Source organism: Oncorhynchus kisutch, linkage group LG18, assembly GCF_002021735.2.
Source record: "Oncorhynchus kisutch isolate 150728-3 linkage group LG18, Okis_V2, whole genome shotgun sequence".
NCBI lineage: Eukaryota > Metazoa > Chordata > Actinopteri > Salmoniformes > Salmonidae > Oncorhynchus > Oncorhynchus kisutch.
In genome coordinates this window covers 66970304-66975234 of record NC_034191.2, presented here as the reverse complement: position 1 = coordinate 66975234, position 4931 = coordinate 66970304, and the positions used below count along the sequence as shown (strand labels likewise).

General features: G+C 45.0%; 1 pseudogene; it reads left to right on the top strand.

Annotated features, from left to right (window-relative positions):
- The first annotated feature begins 645 nt into the window (after positions 1 to 645).
- LOC116354776 (trichohyalin-like) lies at positions 646 to 2725 on the top strand (annotated as a pseudogene).
- Positions 2726 to 4931: the final 2206 nt, after the last annotated feature.

Genomic DNA, 4931 nt, shown 5'->3' with positions numbered 1-4931 from the left:
TAGTTCAAATCTAGGTAGTGTTTTCAGTAGTTAATTACTTTTTAGCCATGTAGCGATGTAGCTAACTACTGGAACTACACACTACTTTTTTTTGCAAAAAATAAAATAAAATGGGTGTGAAGTAGGAAATCATTTCTGACAATACAGATTTACGTACATATGATCATTTTTCACCAAGTGGTTTAGATGTAGTGAACTTCTTTTTCAAAGTAACTTTAGTTAAATAAACTATATTTTTTCTTACGGGCAGCTTTAGTGTAGCTTTAACTTGTTCCAGTGGGAAGTAATTGTTAGTTTACCAAGCTATGTTTCCCCAACACTGCTCTTCTAACACACACACACACACACACACACACACACACACACACACACACACACACACACACACACACACACACACACACACACACACACACACACACACACACACACACACAGGGCCAAGGTAAACTACAGGAAATAATTAGACAGAAATGTTTCCATCTCTGTTACTAATGTAGAAAATATGTCAGAAAAGAGAGAAAGAAGAGAGAGGAGAGGAGAAAAAGAGAGAGAGAGGAGGAGAGAGACAGACAGAGAAAGAAAGAAAGAGGAGGAGAGAGACAGACAGAGAAAGAGAGAGGAGTTGAAAGACAGACAGAGAAAGAGAGAGGAGGAGAAAGAGAGAGGAGGAGAGAGAGAAAGACAGCGAGAGACAGAGAGAGGAGGAGAGAGAGAGAGAGAAAGAGAAAGGAGGAGAGAGACAGAGAGAGGAGGAGAGAGACAGAGAGGAGAGAGAGACAGAGAGAGAGGAGGAGAGAGAGAGAGAGACAGAGAAAGGAGGAGAGAGACAGAGAGGAGAGAGAACGGGAGAGAGAAAGAGAAAGGAGGAGAGAGACAGAGAGGAGAGAGAATGGGAGAGAGAAAGAGAAAGGAGGAGAGAGACAGAGAGGAGAGAGAATGGGAGAGAGAAAGAGAAAGGAGGAGAGAGACAGAGAGGAGAGAGAATGGGAGAGAGAAAGAGAAAGTGGAAGAGAGAGACAGAGAGGAGAGAGAGACAGAGAGAGGAGGAGAGAGAGAGAGAGAGACAGAGAAAGGAGGAGAGAGACAGAGAGGAGAGAGAATGGGAGAGAGAGAAAGAGAAAGGAGGAGAGAGACAGAGAGGAGAGAGACAGAGAGAGGAGGAGAGAGAATGGGAGAGAGAAAGAGAAAGGAGGAGAGAGACAGAGAGGAGAGAGACAGAGAGAGGAGGAGAGAGACAGAGAGGAGAGAGAATGGGAGAGAGAAAGAGAAAGGAGGAGAGAGACAGAGAGGAGAGAGACAGAGAGGAGAGAGACAGAGAGAGGAGGAGAGAGAATGGGAGAGAGAAAGAGAAAGGAGGAGAGAGACAGAGAGGAGAGAGACTGAGAGAGGAGGAGAGAGACAGAGAGGAGAGAGAAAGAGAGAGGAGGAGAGAGACAGAGAGAGGAGGAGAGAGACAGAGAGGAGAGAGAGACAGAGAGAGGAGGAGAGAGAGAGAGAGAGAGACAGAGAAAGGAGGAGAGAGACAGAGAGGAGAGAGAACGGGAGAGAGAGAAAGAGAAAGGAGGAGAGAGACAGAGAGGAGAGAGAATGGGAGAGAGAAAGAGAAAGGAGGAGAGAGACAGAGAGGAGAGAGAATGGGAGAGAGAAAGAGAAAGGAGGAGAGAGACAGAGAGGAGAGAGAATGGGAGAGAGAAAGAGAAAGTGGAAGAGAGAGACAGAGAGGAGAGAGAGACAGAGAGAGGAGGAGGAGAGAGAGAGAGACAGAGAAAGGAGGAGAGAGAAAGAGAAAGGAGGAGAGAGACAGAGAGGAGAGAGACAGAGAGAGGAGGAGAGAGACAGAGAGGAGAGAGAATGGGAGAGAGAAAGAGAAAGGAGGAGAGAGACAGAGAGGAGAGAGACAGAGAGAGGAGGAGAGAGAATGGGAGAGAGAAAGAGAAAGGAGGAGAGAGACAGAGAGGAGAGAGACAGAGAGAGGAGGAGAGAGACAGAGAGGAGAGAGAATGGGAGAGAGAAAGAGAAAGGAGGAGAGAGACAGAGAGGAGAGAGACAGAGAGGAGAGAGACAGAGAGAGGAGGAGAGAGAATGGGAGAGAGAAAGAGAAAGGAGGAGAGAGACAGAGAGGAGAGAGACAGAGAGAGGAGGAGAGAGACAGAGAGGAGAGAGGAGGAGAGAGAATGGGAGAGAGAAAGAGAAAGGAGGAGAGAGAAAGAGAAAGGAGGAGAGAGACAGAGAGAGGAGGAGAGAGACAGAGAGGAGAGAGACAGAGAGAGGAGGAGAGAGACAGAGAGGAGAGAGAAAGAGAAAGGAGGAGAGAGACAGAGAGGAGAGAAAGAGAAAGGAGGAGAGAGACAGAGAGGAGAGAGACAGAGAGAGGAGGAGAGAGACAGAGAGGAGAGAGAAAGAGAGAGGAGGAGAGAGACAGAGAGGAGAGAGAAAGAGAAAGTAGGAGAGAGACAGAGAGGAGAGAGACAGAGAGGAGAGAGAATGGGAGAGAGAAAGAGAAAGTGGAAGAGAGAGACAGAGAACGAGAGAGACAGAGAGAGGAGGAGAGAGAGAGAGAGAGGAGGAGAGAGACAGAGTGGAGAGAGAACGGGAGAGAGAAAGAGAAAACGAAAGAGAGAGACAGAGAAAGAGAGAGACAGAGAGAGAGAGGAGGAGAGAGGACAGAGAGGAGAGAGAACGGGAGAGAGAAAGAGAAAACGGAAGAGAGAGACAGAGAAAGAGAGAGACAGAGACAGAGAGAGACAGAGAGAGACAGAGAGAGACAGAGAGAGGAGGAGAGAGACAGAGAGAGGAGGAGAGAGACAGAGACAGAGAGAAAGGGAGGGAGAGGGATGAAAAAGGAGAGTAGTTAGACTGGATCAGTTAAATAAACGTGTTGATCATCTCCTGCCATCTCTTATCTCTTGACCTGCTGACTGCTGCAGAAGGAGAACATGGCTGAAGCACTAGATCATGAAATACACTTGTGAAACAGTATATATACACTGAGTGTACAAAACATGAACACCTTCCTAATAATGAGTTACACCCCTTTTGGCCTCAGAACAGTCTCAATTTTTCGGGACATTTGTCGGGACATAGTGTTGAAAGCGTTCTACAGGGATGTTGGCCCATGTTGACAAAGGATGTCCTTTGGGTGGTGGACCATTCTTGATACACACGGGAAACTGTTGAGTGTGAAAAACCCAGCAGCTTTGCAGTTCTTGACAGGTGTGCACTCGGCCTGGCACCTACTATCATACCCAGTTCAAAGGCACTGCTATATTTTGTCTTGCCCATTCACCCTCTGAATGGCACACATACGGTATACAATCCATGTCTCAATTGTCTTAAATATCATCCTTTACCCTGTCTCCTCCCTTTCATCTACACTGATTGAAGTTGATTTAACAAGTGACATCAATAAGGGATCATATCTTTCACCTGGATTCACCTGGTCAGTCTATGTCATGGAAAGATCCGGTGTTCTACATGTTTTGTACAAAGTGTAGATATCCTACAGTATACAGACTTAACTTTTAACAGATAGGTTAGATTGTTTTTAAATGCAGAATAGGGGTATATGGAATAAGCTTGGCAGCTCAGCATGAAAGTCTCTAGTTAACAAAGACAAAACTTTGTTACCCTGACGTTGGAATGCGACCAGGACAAAAGCATTTGGGAGTCTCTTTATTTAGCAATCTAATTCCAGTCTGGTTGAGATGTGCACATTTCTGCCATGCTTTGATAGGACCTTAGGGACAAACACGTTTTAGTTCAATCTGAAGAGTCCAGTTGAACAGTTAATGATAAAGTTTCAGCGTTCGGAGAGGGAACGTCTCGGCTTATGACAGCCGTAGGTAATTAGTAGCATATGGCCATTTGCATACGCGAACCCAGTGACAGGTTGCATGTATCTGATTAGAATAAGCAGAAATGTCTCAATGTGATATATTCCCCAAACTGAATACATGAATATGTCCTGCTAATTATCTAAAATCTTGCAAATGATCTACTTAAATATTAATTTCCTTTCACTTTGCATTGTTTTCTGCCCGCAAGCTATTTTGTCAGTGAAAGCAGTGTGTGTGTATGCGCGCCTTGTATAACCTGTGGTGTGTACTGTGATCCCAGATGGCCTGGTGCTGTGTGAGTTTTGATTGCACTAACAGGATTAAAGTTCATATTTAACACAGTGATGTCTGACAAGCAGTGACATCTGAAAACACAAGCAGGACGCCAGGTGGAAAAGAACCCCATAACCCTTCTACTACTCAATGGATTTCAACATAACATGAATAAAGCCCAGTTAATAGCCAGGCCTTCATAAACCCTCATGACCAACCAGTTAGAAATAGCCAGGCCTTCATAAACCCTCATGACCAACCAGTTAGAAATAGCCAGGCCTTCATAAACTCTCATGACCAACCAGTTAGAAATAGCCAGGCCTTCATAAACCCTCATGACCAACCAGTTAGAAATAGCCAGGCCTTCATAAACTCTCATGACCAACCAGTTAGAAATAGCCAGGCCTTCATAAACCCTCATGACCAACCAGTTAGAAATAGCCAGGCCTTCATAAACCCTCATGACCAACCAGTTAGAAATAGCCAGGCCTTCATAAACCCTCATGACCAACCAGTTAGAAATAGCCAGGCCTTCATAAACCCTCATGACCAACCAGTTAGAAATAGCCAGGCCTTCATAAACTCTCATGACCAACCCACAAGGCCTAGAATATAGATCATTCAAATACACGTGCAAAAGGATTACGCCACATTTGGCAAAGCAGCAGATGGAGGAACATCAGCCTTTATGCAGTATGACTTTGTCTTTAAAGGATTCCTGAAGCATTTATGTCGTGCTTATGTAGACTTCACAAATCCAAAAATAAATGCCTTTACAAACCTTTTCTAAAGTATAGTTACATGTTAATTGTTACCCAA